Consider the following 19,638-nt stretch of genomic DNA (forward strand, 5'->3'; position numbering starts at 1 on the left):
ATTTCTGCCTCTGATTGAATTCCTGAACTCATGACTTTGTTGTAATGGTTCTAGATTAAAAATAAATTTTCTGGAAAAAAGATATAATTTCTGTGAATGACAATACACACACACAATTAGCCTGGCATTAATAAAAGAGAGATTCAGAAAACATAATATAGAATCTAAACCTTTTCTGGGGTGAATATTTTTCAAAAATTTTCACAAGTTGTCAACTGTCAAATCCTTGAATTGTTCTTTCCTGAATGTCTTTCTGAACCAATTTTTTATAAATTATCTGGCTTGCTGTTGTGGTGGGTCATTTGTGATTACATCCATCTTGTCCAGTTACAGCAGTAACATGTGTAAATTGGATCTCTAAGGGGTGATAAAGTGATGCAAATAGTGCTTTTCACCTTGGGTTACCATAGCCACCGTCATTATTTGCAATAGCTACCGTACTGTGTTCTATGAAATCCTCTAACAAGATGCTTCACCTCATGTCACTTCCAACCTACTGATACGAGTATAAACACTGAAAAGTTTGGAGCCAGCATAACTTCACTGCTAAAAATGCCCTTCCAGGAAATTATCTTCAGAGCCATTATTAGGTTGGTTTTAATGTGCTTGGAAATTGTTTACAGTGGTCATATGTTGCCAGATTCAAGAGGAAAATACGCATTTTGGGTAATAGGAATGGAGCAAAGAATAACCTCTGATAACTGAAAAATTTTCAAGGCATGAAGTGCAATAGTAATAATGAGCTCCATAGTTCCTAGGTATATGTCAGTCCCAGAAGACTAATAGAGAAGTGCCAATGCTTCTGGGTGCCTGGGGAGCTCTAGGGCACGGCTCCTGGGGCAGTTGTCAGAAATCAGGATTATTAGTTATCTTCCACTTGGGTCAGAAACCTAAGCAAATAAGTAAATGCCCAATAGGAGTAATGTATTCATGGGGTATGAAAGAAGAAGTTTTTCAAAGTGCTGCCTTGTCACAAGACTGTATTCCAATATACTTACTACTTTGGGTGGTGAGATGCTAATAGGCAGAAACACTGGGTTAAATGAAGTTCACACATTAATTTACTGCAGGACTGCTCAGAGCCTTTAATAGGATCTATTCCTTTGAGAATCTCAAGACAGACATAAAATGGCATGTTGAATTTTGATTTTACCAAACGCTTCCTAGCAACACAGTTCGAGATGCTGTGTGCTATTGGACAGTTAAGACGTTCGTGACTGCCCTTTTGGAATTGTAAATGACTGTCATCACATAACTGTTACTGTATTTTTGTTTCTTAAAAAAAGGGTCTAAAGAAAGGCAGACTGGTCACAGACTTTTGAGTACTTTATGGGGTGAGCATAATCCTATTAGAGTATCTATTTTTAAAAAAATTATTGTAAGCCTCGTATCTTGTAATTCTTAATTTTCCTAACTTTTCTGACAGTGTATTTTAAGGCTATATTGCTTTTGAGAAAACTTTTATTTTAGTAGTACAAAAAAGATACATACTCAAGACCAAAAAAAAAAAAAAAAAAAAGGGACATACTCAAGACAGATTTTTAGAGGATCAAAGTAAACAAAAAGAAGAAAATAAAAACCACCCATAATCCTATCAAGTAGATACAAGGACTGTTGACAAGTAGATGCAGATCTTTATTTGCATCATATATTTTTTTAATTATAAATATAGGATCATGATGAGAGACGATGGACTCTGAAAAACAAACTGAGGGTTCTAGAGGGGAGGGGGGTGGGAGGATGGGTTAGCCTGGTGGTGGGTATTGAGGAGGGCACATTCTGCATGGAGCACTGGGTGTTGTGCACGAACAATGAATCATGGAACACTTCATCTAGAACTAACGATGTAATGTATGGGGATTAACATAAGAATAAAAAAAAAAAATCTGAAAAAAAAAAAAAGTCAAAAAAAAAAGTCAAAAAAAAATAAATAAATATAGGATCATGTTTTAATGACATTTTCATGTGTTATTTTTTTAGCATCATCAACACCTTTGCATACCATTACCTACCCTCACTTTATTTTCAATTACTACGTATTTTATTTATGTAATAATCCCTCCACCGTCGGATATTTAGTCTAACAGACTTCCTGCATTTCCCAAGTTTATTCTGTTAGCATTCTCAGAGACTCCAGTGATGTGAATATTAGAACAGATGACAGTGTTCTTGGTTTTGTAAGCCTTGTCCTAGAAACTTCACATGTCTCAATTGCACTGTCAGAGAACAGAGGTACCAACAATGATCTGCTGCCTGGAGTCCCTGAAATCATACTCACGGTGCTGCTGACAGTCATAACTTCCCAACCTGGCTCATTAATCTGCAACGACTACTTATTCCCGGGCCACTAATATTTCAGAGGAACAATACAAGCAATCGAAACCTGCAGTTTATGGGTCAAATCCACAGAACAGTACTAAGTCAACCCTTCTGTCTCTTGGGATAGGAATAGTATAGCATCTGGAGGCCTTTACGATGGCAGCATGAAACAGTTCCGTGTTTTGTTTGAAGTCTTCCAGATTATTTATCCCAAAGCTTATTCTATATATAATGAATGTCCATATCATTTACATAATACATAGTATCATCAGCACAATTAGGGACAGTTATTAAGAGGTTGAAATTAGCACGACCTGGTAGTCTGTTTGATGAGCCAATTCCAATCATGATTTGAGCTATCAAGTATTGAGGATAGCTATCTGGAGATTCTCCATCAAAGTTCTGGGCGTCAGGTCAGGTATGACATAAGGGAGCCTCGTGGGCTGGATCTCCCTGGTCTAAGTGGAGCTCCATGCTCTGTTGTGCAGATGAGGTCTTGGTTATCTTTCATCCTAGCTGCGCTTCCTGTGAAGCACCTTGAAGTAATATATCATATAAAGGAAGTCAACTTGGACTAGAAGTACCTTGGCTATCTCTATGTGTCAATTGTGAAAATTTGCAGCTACAAACTTTAATTTTTTAATTGCCAAGGGTTTGGATTTCATTAATATTTTGAAAAGGCATTTGGTTAAGGGACTTGTACCAGCAGGCAGTATTGGGAAGTATTAAAACTACAGATCGTGCAGTCACACAACTCAAGTTCACATTCTGCCATTCACTCACTGTATCACTGCTCTGCAATCATCTCCTCAGCTAGAAGACAGTAAAAATGTGCCTACTTCAGATTCATGAAAATGAAATGGAATAAATATCAGGAAAGCACTCACTAACAGTCTGGGCACATATTAGTGCTTCATAAATGCTATTGCTAATTTTAATATTTGAAGAAAATCATACATATATTTAAATATTTTAATGTATTTTATTATGAATTAGGATACTATTATTAATTTTCTCTCTTATGGGTAGGCACTGTGCTAAGTCTTGGGGGTAGAAGGTTCAATGATATATCGTCCTCTAAGGAGTTGAAGTCCAGCCTGTAGTCACCTGGGGTTTATTTTAATATAGTGCGTAAGTCATGAAATAAATGACTTACGCACTTAAAGCTATATTGCTTTTGAGAAAACTTTTTTTCCATTGAATCTGGCAACATATGACCACTGTAAACAATTTCCAAGCACACTAAAACCAACCTTATAATGGCTCTGAAGATAATTTCCTGGAAGGGCATTCCACAAAAATATGTATGAGATGTTGTGAAGGTGCACTGCTCAGTGTAGACAGATGTAGGGAAGATTTGCTGGCGCCATACGGCCCAGGCAGCGGCGTTTCACTTGCTGGGCAACGACATAGGCTACTGAAATGTGGTTACTGCTTTCCTCCAGGTCTTTCAACTCAGGCTTCAATCTAAAGAACTGGAGAGAACTCAAGTGTTTTTGTTTTGGCCACTGGCTTTTATTGCCCTACAGAAGACATGGTAAAACAAGTCCCTACTACCCTGTATGCAAAGTAACTTTTGTAATGATATATATCTTTTTATAGCTTCGTTCAAAGAATAAATTTTAATTCATTCGGGTTGTTTTTTTCAGCTTCTTTAATATTTATGCCAAACTACATTCTATTCAAGTGTCCAAAAACCTGGACCAAGTCAACAGTTTCTGGTGTTTAAGCAAAAATAAGCAACAAAACAAAACAAAACAAAAAACCCCAAGAGGTAATTGTATTTTAAAGGAAACATATTATGGTATAATATGGAAACATATTATACTCATTAAAATGACAAATCTATTAGCCTTCCATCCTTATTTCCTGTGGTTTACCGTATTTTTCCTTTTCTCTGAGATTTTCTCTTGGCAGCAAATAGAGAATCTCAAAATCTGTACTTACTGTAATGATTTCGATTCTTTGTATTTTTGTCTGGGGCATTTAATTTTCCTAATTAGGAACAGGGCTTCAGTGGCTACTGGCAAAAAAACAGCCCAGTATTGCTTCTCACCCCTTGTTAGGAAAAGGGGGAGGCTGGAACAGGCCTTTGATCCTCATTAGATGGCTGATACATTTCATTTGTACATTTCGCAGAAGCTGTTCAGACCAGTCTGGCAATTCCACTGTGGCCAGGTTTGCTAAGTGGGGAATGTGAAAGAGTATCCATATCATCTCAGTATCTTTGGGGAATTTGCCAGTTTGGAGGCTTAATCCCATTGTTTTTCTTATCCTAAAGGCACAGAAAGGCACTATCTCAAATTTTTGGTCTCCCTTCAGACACGAACATGGCTGACAATGATCAAATGTCAGATGTGAATGAACCACAAAAGCCAACCTTCTTTCTGATGGGTGAACACCTTGAGCCTATCCATATTATGTTATAACACTGGATGGAGGAGATGACTCCAGAATAGCTTTTTAAAAAAAAATTTTAAAAATCTTTTTTTTTTTTTATTTGAGAAATAGCAATGTATCAGGACAGAGGGTAGCTATACTTGTGGTGAATGTAGCCCAATGTATGAATCTGTTGAAGCACTGTGCTGTAAACCTGAAACTAATGTAACATTGTGGAGCAGCTTTTCAAAGAAACGCTTAAAAAAACGCTATTCGAGGAGGTTCTAAGTATTACACGGGTATGTTTATCGAGTTGTCATTCCCAGTGAACTGCAGGACAGCTATGTAAGGCAGCAGCAGTTTCTTCGCTTGCCTGAAAAGGATTTCAGTGCGTTTATGATTGCTTTTAGAAACATCATCACAGGGGCGCCTGGGTGGCTCAGTCATTGAGCGTCTGCCTTTTGGCTCAGGTCATGATCTCAGGGTCCTGGGATCGAGCCCCGCATCGGGCTCCCTGCTCCGCGGGAAGCCTGCTTCTCCCTCTCCCACTCCCCCTGCTTGTGTTCCCTCTCTCACTGTGTCTCTCTCTGTCGGATAAATAAATAAAATCTTAAAAAAAAAGAAAAAAAAAGAAAAAGAACATCATCGCAACATCTTACAAGGAGAACGTCTGCAGGGTGATTAATAACCATTTGTAACCAAAGTAAAAGAACCAGCAGAATCTAAAGCTCAAACTCGGGTCTCTGATTCTATTAAGAGACTTGTTATCTTCTGGAAAAGAGACCACACTGTGCCTTTCAAGGACAGATAAGCCAAGGTAAGCTGGTCTTTCTCCATTTTTCCATGAAAGATGTACTCTAGGAAGACCACTATTCAGACAGGGCTGACTTTTTTATAAAGAAAAATCTAGACTTTGTTTGGGTGCCATCTATTTTTTGACTTCAAGTTTAGTTTTCTACTGGGGTCACGAAGGTTTACACGGAAGACCGGTCCATGCACTAAGCCTTCATGCAAAGATACAAAATAGAGGCTCCTTTTAGTCTGAGTGGATTTAAAGATCCTGTGACCCACAAGAATACCATTGCCCTGACCTGATTCTTTTTTATTTTTGAATTCTGACCTGTGTTAGAGAATGTTTTTGAAATGCAGACCAACACATCATATTTTGTCCAGTAAAGTTTTCTTTTTAGATAATAATCTACCACAGAATTCAACCCTTCACTGATACAGAAGTCCAACATTGAGCTTGCTTTTGTTAAAAACTCTGATTTCATCCTTACAGTTTAAATTTCAATGTAGGAAGTAGTCTTAAGAGATGATTTAAGATAATCCTCTACTCCAGGGATAAATGACAGCATCTTAGATATAGATGTTTCTTAGGAGCTATAGGAAGAGACTTTTTAGAATTTCCCTTGGGAATTTGTACTAGGATCTGATCAAGTTCATGTAAAGATGTCATTTTTCACGTACAGACTAGCTATTCCTATAATTTCAGCACATATCTTCCAGTTTTACCCCGGGACTTGGTGGGAGATGGTCAAACCAATTCTCTTTTATAGTACTTATGTGAAGACTCTGCAGAACTTTCAGCTTTCCTTTCCCCAGATTAAGACATGTCCACTGCAACGGTGGCACCAAAAATTTTATACCCCACATAGTTATTCCATTGTTCCAGTGTCACTTTTCAATGAGCAAATCAGGAAATAGCTACCTTTGGGTATGGTTTTCACCTGACTCACTGGTGCTGAAACATCGTCAGGATCTTTCTGAATTTTGTTTAAAGAACTGAATTTCCCTGAGATCCACACTGTATGATCTGCAAGGGTCATTGGCGCCTCTATATTTGTTTTTGTTAAATTAATTTCCTAGTCTGGGAGTTTTGAGCTCATAACCTCTGCAAGGAGACACGGCCATCTGCCATGTAGCTTAGCCTCTGAGCTGTGGGGCTTAGAGGAAGCTCTATTTCAAGGACAAGGAAGCCAAGGAGGGGAAGGGGGACATGCTTATTTTCACTTTTCACGGACAACTGTGGGAGTGAATCTAAACTCTAGTTGGAGACAACATTAGGTGCCAAACTGCTACTGTCATTTGCATAATGTGTAATCTAAGGTGTTGATTTATCTCTGATAGGCATGTTTAGTGAGGGGAGGCGAAATTACACATCGCCCCTCTGCCTGCCCCTTAAGAAACCAATCACATTCCTTCTCTCCATCAACTCCACAGAGCCAGGGACCTTTCTGCTCCACTGCACATGCTTCTTGTCTCCACTTAGCAAATTGACTGATGGCACTGGCTCTTCCCCTGCCACTGCCTCTGATGCTGCTAAAAGCAGCTGCTCCCCTCCCCACACCCCCCAAAGGGAAGAAACTGATGTAAATGTGGCTGGCTCGTGTGGGGTGCATTTTTTTTTAACTTCCCTTTTGTAAAACTGCATCCCGTCCCTCCATAGGACCTACTCTTTGAAGACTGCGGAGGAACACATAGTTTGGCAAGTAGTGTGTTATTAAAATCAAACCACTGGCTTTTAATGTAATTGCAGAGTAACTTGATTTTAATAGGCTCTTTGTTGAAGGTGGCTGTTTGGCATAGAATTTTGATTTTAGAGACTGGACATATAACTTCATGTTTATGAAAAGCATCAAGTGCCTTTGTTTTAACAAATGGAGCCTCTCATTTTAATAATATTCCTAACATTAAGTATTTAGTGTAATTTCTATTTTAAAATACACAGTGATCAGAAGGGAGACCCCCACAACTTTGACTTTTCAACATTGTCTTAACTTTGTTGCTGTTCCCACTCTATAGTAATGGTGCTGTTCAGTACATTCTCTGGAGGATCAAGGGTAGGAGGTTTCTATATCCCTCTTATTATAAACTTCTTTTTTAAAGAAGATTTATTTATTTATTTTAGAGAGAGAGAGAGCAAGCGAGCATGTGTGTGTGGTGGAGGGAGGGGCAGAGGGAGAGAATCTCAAGCAGACGCCCAGCTGAGCGCAGAGCCTGAAGCTGGGGCCCAATCCCAGGACGCTGAGATCATGACCTGAGCCATAATCAAAAGTTGGATGCCTAACCAACTGAGCCACCCAGGCGCCTCACTATAAACCTTTTCTAAAAATTTATATGAATATTTGTTATAAATATAACACACTTTCTCTAATTCTCAAATAATCATCCTCCTTTTTAGCAATGAAGAAACTGAGGCCTAGAGTATTTAAGAGACTTCCCATTCTTTTCGGTCGAATCACATGAAATTGCCACTATGGGGCTTAAAAATAGTTGAAATATGCAGCTTCATATGGCTTAACCCAACAGCTATTCGGGAGAGTCAGGATTCAAACTCGAGTCATCCAGGGTCAAAGTCAGCCTTCCTTCCACTACGCTGTGATGCTGCCTTATTTACTTACACTCTGTGTTGTTACAAGAATATAGCTTTGTATGCATTATATACTCAATGTATGTGGTTAATAAATATCTGTTGTTTGGCTTTTTAAAAATGGATTTAGAGGAAGCACCATAGAGCTATGTTTTGTAACCAGTTAGTAAAGTATTAGATCTCAGTTTTTACTGCTGTAAATCTGGGTGGTTATAAAGGACTATTAGATACTATCTCTCAAATCATTAATTCCTCTACTCTCTACATACAGTGTAAGTTTCCCAACATCCAAACAATGTCCAAAGAGTGATGGGCTCTTCTCAGGACAGGTGAAATCCTGCATCTCCTGTGTTTTCTCCTGCCAGTGTTTTCTCCTTCTTCCTGTGTCTCTCTTCTTCCTGTGTTTTCTCCTGCCAGTGAGGCTTAACAGTTCACAGCTCTTATGAAATGACCAAGAAAGCACTTAGACAATTTGCCTTCAAAATATCCCTCCCCTTTATTTTCACTCTGTTAACATCTCCTTCCACACTTTAATTCCTTTCCCTGCAACACTTTCTCTCTTCTAGAGATAATACTTTAATTTTTTGGCCACAGGTGTTTAGCTCAAATCCCTACATTGACCATTTTAAGAACGTATCTGCACAGTTTTGGAAGAACCCAGGTGGTTTTCATATTGAGTGTATCCAAAAGATATGAATTTTGAGAGCAAATCAATGACTGCCCAATTTATAGTGTAATTACATAGTAATTACTCAATTTGCTTGTGAACACTGACTCCTCTCCATGGGTTTTAAACAGATGTCACAGCAGATGCACTTCATTTAAAGGAGAATTTCTATTAACTGCAGCAGTAGTTGGGCTTATTATTGTCAGTGGTGCTGAATTAAATTGGAAAGAGAGGGCACTGCTGAAAACTCCTAGGGACTATGACTCAGGAGAGGGACAGAAGTTGTCACACATGGGAGGGTTCCCACGAGTAAGTGTATCAAACATAGTGCCAGTCTTTCAAAGGATTGATGAATACTTGGCTTTGGGGTTATGTGACAGTTATCGATAGTAATAACTGAATTTTGTACAGAACTTTCTAGTGTGCATAATTATTTCTACCCACATTATCTCATTTGATTATCCCTGGCATTCAGGACAGAGGTATGACTGTCCTGAGACTCAGCAGTCACCCAGATTCTTACCGGGGAGCGTGTGGTGGAGCCCAAACAGGCACCTGGGCTGCCTGGCTCCCAAAGCCCCTTTCTCTTTTCATCACACCATGCTGCCTCTTCAAGCCAAGAGTCAGTGCAGGCAACAAATCAATTAGATGGTGCCTGTGTTTTTAATCAAATTGACTGACGTCTTGATTTGTTAATTTAAAATCAAAGCGATCGAATCGCTTGTTTGTGAAAATACAGGTTAAGAAGCGCTTGTTTACTTTTCCTTCCAAGTCTCGGTTTTGGTGGTATATATTTCCAAACAGCTACAGTTCGACATCAACTTTTTGTGCAACAAAGGAGACTGCCAGGCGTGCACTGGCCTTTTCAACTAAATCCAGACGCATCCAGGATAATCACCACTGGCAGCGTCCTCGTCAAATGCGGAGAACAATGTGCCCATATTCATATGGATGGTTTAAAACTATGGGCAAGTTTGAAATCAAAGAATGTACAGATGCCTCAGTTGAAATCTTGATAGCAGGGAATCACGTGCATATATTTTTGATTTTCCTTTCTGACCAACACGTTTATTTATTTGTTTTTCACATGACTTGGTCCCTACTCCACCCCATTCCAGCTTCATGTTTGGCCTCATCCAAATCTGGACAGTGGTCTGTTTGGCCCACAGCCTGCCTACCACTGACCCTGGCTCCCCACTCTGTAAAAAAGAACCGGCCTAAGTGAGGCTTGTCATTCAGGAGGCTGCTCAGGTGGCAAAGGGCTCCAGAGAATTTCCTTTGGCTTAGTCCTGAGGGCATTTCCCTGGGGCAGGACTTCCAGATGGCGGTTAGTGAGAACAACAGAGAGAAATGATCTGGTTGTCTGTCAACCAGACTCCCACGCAAATGTAGAGTTTGGCTGGAAAAATCTGCTTTTTCTCTTTCTTTGTGGTTCTCCTTCCTCATAAAAAGTCGGCAGCGCTGTCTAGAGATTTCGTTCCCTTTTCCTCTCCTCCCCAAAGACTCTGCAGTAGCTAGCCTCTAGCCCTTTCTCATTTTCTCACCTGAAGGACCTGGCTGCCCACTGTGCTCTATCCTAGCTCACCTCTCACATCACTCACCTTTTCCTTTCTCCTGCTTGGGATCTGTACCCGCCTTAGGAACACTTCCCCTCCCGTGACTTCTCTTTCTACCATTTCCTGTCCTCTCCTCTCGCCGTCCTCCCTCAAGTCTGAGGTTGGTCCTCCCAGACGCTTTCTGCAGGGCCCTTCAGTCAGTAAGCCAATGACTGAGTCTCAGCTGGGGGAGCGTAGCCGTGAGGCCGGTGGAGAAGGAAACAGAGGAGGAAGAAAGGCAGTAAATGAGATTTACGGAGAGTGAGGATGGGGAGGGGAGGCCATAGGCCCCTGCAGCCTGAAAAAGAAACTAATAAGTGGGGCAAGACTTGGCTCTTCTGTTCTGCTCCAACTTTATATATAATACGTTGTATATCTGTTACATTAGAAATCTAATATTAATATAATATAAATAAATTAATACAATATTAGAAATATTTCAATTAATAAATATAATGTGAGAAATAATTCCTGAAAAATGACATAGTGAGTGAAATATAATAGACACTCAATAAAAGATGGTTATTACATTATTGGTTTTTAAGACCTAAAGTGACTCAAATAAATGACTTGGTTTCAAACCGTGGAGCAAAATCTAGTTTTGATAAATGCAGTACTGTATCCTTGGTAAAAGGTTCTCTATGTTATAATATCCAGATTGTGGCAGTCAGTTGTGAGGGATGTCACAGGAAATGTACAATAATAGTCACCAAGTGCTGAAGTTTGCGTATGATTTTGGAGACAGGAGAGTGTAGATATAAAGACCTAGATTCCACTCCTAGACATGTATTAGTCGTGAAACATTCGGTAATCTCTCTAGGTCTCTGTTTCCTAACCTGCAGAATGAAGGTGCTGTAGAACCAACTGCTCACAGTTGTTTTTAGCTCAAATGGGATCAGATGCGCAAAGCTAATCACACAGTGCTTAGCACATAGTCAACTCTCAATAAAGGCTGTCCATTATTGGGTTTCAATTTTAAAAATTAGAGCAGATTTAAGTTTATCCTTGTAAAGACACTGATTTTACTCACTTGCCCTCTGATTAACTTTCCTGGGAGACAGAAAGGGGCATGGCTTATAACCCATTGGGAGTGTGTGACCCATGAGAATTTTCTCTCTTATGTGGACTGTGACAAAAAAAAAAAAAAAAAGAAAAATATTAGGAGCCACTACACTGCAGAATATCACAACAAAAATATCAGACCCCACTAAAATGGGTTTCTCATCAACTATATGAGCTCTGCTTATTATGTTTCTGGCCATTTCAAATGCCCATAGGCCATTTTTCCACAGGGTTATATTAATTAATTTATAAGGCAGTTTATCATATGCTAGACTTATTTCACTAGAGTGTGAGGGATATTTTGTGCTTTTAGGAAAGGTATGAGAAACCATTTGTGGGATCTCAAGTAGATTTTATTAGTGAAGAAGGATTTGTTGAACAGATCATATTATAGGGCATTTTCCAAATGCCTTAATGCTAATTCATTTGACCAATATCTACAGAGCATCTGCTAATTTCCTGCTCTGGCCTAGGTGTCAGGGAGCCAAAGATGTGTTAACCACGTCACAGCCTGGTGAGAAAGCATGGTGCCTTGCACACAGCTGAATAAATATTTGCTGAGGCAACTGGAAGATACATCCTTACCTAATCATATTTGCTGTTAGAGAGCTAAGAACAAGCTAGCCTAGGAGGAAAGGGGAGGGAGCAACTACTCTGGGTTGCCACACGTTTGCTGCCTGGAGAAGTCTTTACTGTGCTTAAAGATCTCTCTGTGCTGTCTCTTCAGGGCTCAGTAAAATTTACTGAGAATGCCTGCCACAAAATTCCAGGACAGAGCACTGTGATGTGGCCAACCCTAACCCCAACTCCCATCCTTGGGACTCTTCTTTTTTTCTCTTTTCAACCTAGGAATTACATAATGTTCTGGTTTCCATTCTAGTCTGTTCAGTGGCTGAGGCCCAGCTCGGGAAGGTCGGGCAGGTCTTTGGTTACAGCACATCCAAGGCCAGAAACAAACACAGCATCGGAAAGGCAAACTTGGGCAGCAGCCTTGCAACGAAGGGGAAACTACCATTTCCGTGGCCAGAGAGAGGGCAGGGGCGAGTGTCATTTGCAGAGAGCCCTCCCGGCCTCCTCTCCTCAGCCCTCCACTGCGCATAGTGGGAGCCGCTTAGATCCATCTTGTTCATTCTGTCTCAGCCAGGTCCAATCTAGGCCGACCCAGGTCCCTATAGGCTCCTAAGGTCCCAGGACAAGTAACTGACAAAGTTAGCATTCAAACCCAGGTTCTCTGACTCCCGGGTTCACACTCTAAACCACAATGTAAGTTGTATTCCTAGCACCTAGTACAGGGCCTAGGAAGTTGTCCCTCTTTCTGGTTTTCCTTTTTCCTTTTACGTCTCTGTGATGGTTAATTTTACAGGTCAACTTGGCAGGGCCATGGTGCCCATATATGTGGTCAAACATTGTGCTCGTTGTTTCTGTGAGGGTGTTTTAGATGAGATTCACAGTTAAGCCAGTGGACTTTGAGTAAAGCAGATTTCTGTCCATAATGTGATGGGGGGTGGGGTGGGGTAGGACTCCTCCAACTAGATGAAAGCCTGAATAGAACAAAAAGTAGATCTTCCCTGAGCAAGGGAGGATTCTCCAGCAGACTGCTTTTCAGATGAATAGCAATGCCTGCTATTTCTGGTTTTCCAACAGAATGCCTTTGGACTCTAACTGTAATTCTTTCCTGAGTCTTCCATCCTGCTAGCTTCCCCTCTCAGATTTCGGACTCACTAAGATTCCACAGTCCTTAAAATAAAACTCCTCTTATATATACACCCTTCTTTTCCTCTCAGTCTAACTTTTGCCTATTTTCTTTCTTTGTTTCTTTGTTTCTTTCTTTCTTTTGAGAGAAAGTGGCAGGGGCAGGGCAGAGGGAGAGAGAGAGAGAGAGAGAATCTTACGCAGGTTCTGTACCCAGTGCCAAACCCGACGTGTGACTCCATCTCACGACCCTGATATCATGACCAGAGCAGAAATCAAGAGTCAGAGGCTTAACCACTGAGGCACCCAGGCACCCCTTGCCTATTTTCTAAGCAAAATTTTCCCGCCCATGGCCTCGGGTGTTATCCATATGTCAATAACCTTTAAATTTATACTCTAGCTCAGTGTATTTATGAAGCTCCAGACCACAGTATCCAACCGTGTGCTTGGCATGTGTTCTTGGATTTCTGAGGAGCATCTGAATGTAGCATGTACAAAGGCAGCCCTGATCATCTTTCAGGGTTCCCTATCTCTGGGCAATGTGCCCACAACCCCGTGGAAGAGCAGGAGCCATTCGGAGCAGTGCTCTCTCCCTTATCTCATATTCAATCCATCACCACATCCTTCCAGTTTCACTTCAGAAACTTCTCCTGTCTTTTCTTCACTCCATCCCCACTACCGTGCTGCTGTCTGACCTCTCCGTGGGTATTCTTGGGGTGGCTCCTACAGTCTTTCCAAGTGGTCCACACACACATTCTCTGTTTCCCTCCAATCTTTTTTTCTTCACAGCCACGGTGATCTTTTTAAAAGATAAAGCTGATCATGTCATTCTGTGCTACGACCCGTTTGAAACCATTCAGTGACTTTTTATTGCACTTAGGAAGAGGGTTAATTCTTAGCATGACTACAAGGTGGTTCCCAAGGCTATGCATGATCTCATTCTGCAGTGCTTCCTCCTCGCTCTCTACACTCCAGCTACTCTTACTCTTTTTCAAGTCTTCAGAAATGCTTCCTCACATCACTGGTTCTTTGCACACGCTCTTTTTATTTTTAAAAATGTGGAACATTTTTCCCAGCCTCTCAATTCTCATATCAGGAGTCACTGTGAAGGAGAAATTGTGTTCCACCCTTTCCTCAGTTTACTCAGATTTTTTTTTGTCATATAATCTTATATTATTTACCTAAACTAATACAAATAATAATAGCTAAGGTTTCTTGAGTGTTTATCAAACTCAAGTGTCCATCATGATGCTATTTTAGAATCATTATATTTAAATATTATATAATTAAAAAATACAACAAAATCTGAGAAGTATGTAATATTCTTCTTTTTTTACAGATGAGGAACCTGAGAACCTGGGTGGAAAGCTGAGTGCATATTCAGTCGTGTGAAGTGGGTATTTGGCTCTCCCAATGGACTGTGGACTTGGAGTAAGATGAGGCCAGGTCTGTTATTGATCACTGTTAGAAGACCGCCTGGCATATAGAATGTGTTTAATAGCTACTTGTTGATTGAAATAATGATGAATGTTTGAATGAGTAATGAAGCAGGACACATTTTAATATGGGAACTGGGTATCCCTTTCATTCTCCACTCTAGTCACCTATGAGGTTATTTGTAAAATTCTTGACAGTTGCTTGCAAATGAGAAATGGCATCCCCAATGCTAGAGATGCTTTAGAGTACCCTCCACTCTTCATTTTGATGACCATCTGCTCCATTTCCAAATGAGGCAGCTATTTAGTTTAATTTTGCTAACAGTGAAGGATGATTTTTTTTTTTTTTTTTTTTAGTCCCAGTCCTTCTAGGGCTTCTAAAAGAGAGGGAGTCACACACACATAGACTCAGGCTTACAAACATGCACACACTGTGTTAGGTAAGCCCACATAGCTGCTGTAACGAATAAACCCTAGTTATTTCTTATTTGTGTAACAACCTAATAGGGGTGTTCCCACTTGGCCAGACAGCTTTCCACCTGGTCATCTAGGAGCCTGGCTCCTTGCATCCCTGGGGGTCCCAGACAGCATCAGGGGAGAGTGAGCATGGAGAAGGCACACCTATGTCCTAAAAATCCTGGCTCTGAAATGAAGCCTGTCACTTCCACTCATATTCCATTGTGAGAAAGTCATCATGTGGTCATACCCAATTCTAAGGAAGAAAAGGAAATGCTGTCTAGTTATATGCCCGGGAAGAAAAGAGACAAAAGATATTTGAGTGAGTCACCGGCTGTTTTTGCCCTAGCTCCCATCCCTGTGATACAAAGCAGAGACCTGCTTTAAGATTAGTACAAAGTGCTCTGGCGGCTGGGAAGATAGAGCTTAATTTTAATTTTAATGTAATTTTAATGGTGAATATCTTAAAGACCAGTGGAGGAGAGGATTTTGAGTGGGTCTTGAAGGAAAGGTAAGTCCTTGATAGAAAGAGATCCTAACAATTATAACAGATACCAGTGCCAAAAATGGCGATGTCAGATGTCAGAGAGAAAAATATATGACTGTGCCTTGGTCTTTGTGTAAACATCTCAGAAGCAAGTAGAAATTATTTTAATAATCTCTTCTTCCTGGTTTTCCTGAACTCCTTCTATAAGTAATTAAATAACAAGCAGAATTACCCCCCTCCACCATGAGTATCTTATCCCTAATGTGAAAATATGAAATAATTAGAGGGTGTGCTGTGTAAGAATTTTAATGTCATGGAAAACTTCTATTTCCAAGACTGTGCTAATTATACAGGATGAGGCTGAACAAAGGGAAGATGTACAATTAGCAGAGCACAACTTATTGCAATCAGCTCTCTTTAGAGGCTCTTCTGAACCTAGATATGTAATAAATGAAGAGTGATCTAGCATTTATCTTTTAGAGGACGAGTCTGGAGACCATAGAAATGCAAGGCTGGGCTACTTTGGAGAGTAGGAGCACACACTCTAGTCTTAAGTAGTGGAGAGAAAAGAGAAGGGTCTTTAGAGGGGGAAGACCTCCATCCCTTCCTTGATCTGCCACTCATTGGCTGGGTGATCTTAACCTTTCTGGGCTATTTCCTCCTGTATGGGGATAATACTACATATGAAAACACTTAGCACTGAGCCTGAACTATATTAAGGACTCTGTTTTTATTTTAGATCCATTTCCCTTCCTTTCTCCTACTTTTCTTTTTCTTAAGCAGGATTTCATTCACCTCAATAAAAAATCCTTAAGACTTTAAGAACTGTACAAGAATGACTGTAATATCAGCTGGATGTATTTCCTCTAAATCCACCAAACTTCAATAAAGGCAGTTATAATATCTGTGGCTCCATCTGAGCAGTGTCAAGGATAAAGAAATACCTTAGTTGTCAAATCCCAGGAGGGCTGACTCAGCTCCTCTTTTCTTCCAAAGAAGATAAACTGCAGCTCACGCAATTTGCTTTTTGCTAGGGGTTTTTTGTTTTGTTTTCAAACAAGATCTTCAGTGCAAAAGACAATCTCTCATACATATACATTAAACGAGCTACGGTGAGTCCCATGAAAGTTTGGGTTTTTCCCTAGATTCTGTTGCCAGAATATTAGAAATTGATATGAAAACCTGAGAGCTTAAAAATCACACACTATTACATGTTATTCAATTGCGAAATGCTGTGGACTTCCCATCCTGAGCCTCAGTTCAGCTATGAATGGCCTATATACTCAAGTGCATCTTCGTATTGACGGAACGGATAGAGGCCCTCAGCTCCTGAGAAGGCATTAGGATTGCATTATCATATCAATAGCCCACATGCAAAGTTCTTGATAAGAAACGATCATAATCCAGAGGCAAGAGATAAAATATGAGAGTTTGATTTGTGTAAACAAATCAAAAGCATTTAAAGTCAGCTACTTAATCTATCTCCAAGCATTGCCAGGAATATAAATATCAGAACATCCTCAGAGCCAGAACAGGCAAGAGTTGAGAGAGTAGAAGGAACTCGAAAGATTATTTGCTACTTTTTCCTGATTTACTATAATCCAGCCATATTGACCTTCTTTCAGTTCTGTGAACCAGCCAAGCTCAAAGCCTCTTGTCTTAAAGCCTCTATAAATCATCTATCTGCCTCTTCAGAAATGCCTCTTGTAATAGTCAGGATTGTCTCTGTTAAGCTACATTGACAAAAAACTTCCATATCTCAGTGGCTTAAGACAATAAAAATTTGTTGTTTGCTCATGCTACATGCTGTGCATCTGCAGTGTGGGTTGGCTGAGGGGGCTTTGTTCTTTGAGGTCACACCTGTCCCAGGCGAAGGGAGCAACCACATCTTGGACCACATCCCCTGTCAGGATGCCATAGGGACAGGGAGCTGGAGTAACATCAATTAGATGCTCCAGCATGCAAGAGACACATATCATTTCTACACACAATTGATTGGCCAGACCACCTCCCATGGCCTCATGGAATCTCAGGGTGAATGAGGCAGCGCAATCCTGTCACATGCCTGGAAAGGAGGGGGAACTGGGAACAGCCCTCTCGCCTCTCACACCTGCCCTGCCTACCTTTATGAAGCTGGTTCTAGTTCTTTGCTGTCTAAGCACCCCTTTAATGTTCTGTAGTGCTTATCACAATATGTAATTGTATTATTTGCTTATTTCCTGCTGTCGTTCTAATCTTTTTCTTCTGCTGAACTATAAGATCCCTAGGAGGAGGGACCACCTCAGCAGGCTAATTCCATGAAAGAGTTCCCCCAAATGGTCAATCTGCCTAATACATTTAAAGACTGAATATATTGGTCTTGAGTTTGGAGAACCCTGATGGTGTTAGTGTCCTGTCTCTTAGTCGATGTCCTCTTTGGCTGTGCACTGATGTCTCTCAATTACTCCTCTCCCTACATAATAGCCGGGGCAAAGGCAAAGGCAAACTGGGCATTCCTTCAAAAGCTGTTATGAAGTAAACTGGAAAACTATCAGTTAAAACCTCATCTAAATCTCCAAAGGTGGTAAAACCCAACATACCCAGTGCAAATTGCTGTAAACCTTGTAAATAATGAAAAGAAGAAAGGAGTTCGGTGAACTGGCATTTTGTTGAATTTGCTTTAGGCAAATGAATTTGCAGGGAATTAGCCCAAAGCTACCCCCCTACCCCCACTCATAGTACCTCATCGTCAAACTGAGCCCGGTATTTAGAAGGCAGCCTGAAATAACTGCCCATTTCATGGGCAAGGAAACTGTAGTTATCGGCCCAGATCATGGATGTGATGGTGGAAGAAGTAAAAGTATGATTCAGGTCCCCTGGAGCCAGCGTGGGTCTCCTTTCCTGAGTCACACTCCAGGAAGGCTGCAATCCTTTGTATAAACTTACTAGCACTCTATTTAGGGCAAAAAGTTAGCGTATGAAGGAATATTCTGAGTATTTGTCTTGAGTTTTATCACTTTAAATAAAAATATTTTAACGATTACTTGTTATTTTGGACACTTTTTAGAACGATTCCATCATTTTCTATATAAAAGACTATTATTTTCAAGCGAAATAAGAAATAATTGAAGCACAATTGCCTGTGGGACAAGGTTATTTCAGCAAAGAAGTTTCAAGAATCAATTAGCTATAGCCTTGGAGAAATGGATTTTTAAATAGGCATTGTCTCAGGTCACCTAAGGCATATATTTAGTTCCCCGATGTTTCATCTTAAAAGAGGCCACCACTGAAATCAGTCAAAGGTTTTGCAGGCAGTTGTAAATATGAATTTTTTAAAAAGGCCATTTTTTTTTTTAGCTTGCATTTTTTTTTTTTCTCCTGGATCATGCAGGAACAAGGGTTATTTCATGGCTCATTGGCAAGGGTATTTACGTGGTATAGCACGGAAACAGTAATAAAAGAAACAAACTAAACTTTTCTGTTTCCTATTAGTCCTTAGATGTTGATTTCTGCTTTTACTGAATCGCCGTTATTTTCCCCCGGTGACAGAACGCGTAACTGAGCAGTGCTTTCTCTTACCTGTTGGGCCAAGCTTGCCATGAGCTCCTTCTTACCGCAGGTGCTGGGCGCAAGGCATGGTCTCACTTTGTCTGATTTGTGGTGGCTTGTGCCGGGAGAAGCTGCTGCTTAGCAAACTGCACAATCCTGTGTAGATAGCCAGAAGCGAGAAAACTTTAGAAACAATGGTGATTAATCAGTCTCTGAACTCTGCCCCTTAAGAATCAAAAGACTTGTATTCAGGCTCTAAGTACAATAAACAAAGTGGCATATGAGTAAGCACTGAACACAGGTTGATCAAACAAGAAAAATAATGAACAAATGAACATAGGGAGGTGAGAGCTGGTCCTAGGACTGCAAACCCATGTGCCTACAAGACCAGGCGAGTGGCATCGATGAGGATGAGGGCCAAGCTGGGTGTGCGACAGCAGGGGATGGTAGGGCTGTGGCGACCTGGTAAGCGCCATGTCCCAGCTTGGAGGCTCCCATCTGGCTGACGGTTTTCATTGATGCCATAAGGAAAAACAGACCCGATATGCTACAACTTCAGAGTTTCAAAGGAAGACAGAAATGAGGATTTTCATGTAAAAATCTCTTGTTTTGTATTGTAAAATTAAATTAAACACAACTTTGTG

General features: G+C 40.5%; 2 protein-coding genes across 2 annotated transcripts in view; one reads left to right on the forward strand and one right to left on the reverse strand.

The window, feature by feature from the left end:
• The window catches only part of STK39 (serine/threonine kinase 39), a 400,617-nt gene that overhangs the window by 345,181 nt on the left and 35,798 nt on the right, over window positions 1-19,638 (forward strand). The window lies entirely within an intron of this gene.
• B3GALT1 (beta-1,3-galactosyltransferase 1) overlaps window positions 1-19,638 on the reverse strand; it is a 500,148-nt gene that overhangs the window by 23,219 nt on the left and 457,291 nt on the right. The window contains exon 4 of the mRNA XM_081814258.1: window positions 19,025-19,150. The gene's annotated coding sequence lies outside the window, so the exon portion shown is untranslated. The remainder of the gene's footprint in view (window positions 1-19,024; window positions 19,151-19,638) is intronic.

The sequence above is a fragment of the Leptonychotes weddellii genome, chromosome 3, assembly GCF_054177405.1.
Source record: "Leptonychotes weddellii isolate Sample4059 chromosome 3, ASM5417740v2, whole genome shotgun sequence".
In the NCBI taxonomy this organism is placed as follows: domain Eukaryota; kingdom Metazoa; phylum Chordata; class Mammalia; order Carnivora; family Phocidae; genus Leptonychotes; species Leptonychotes weddellii.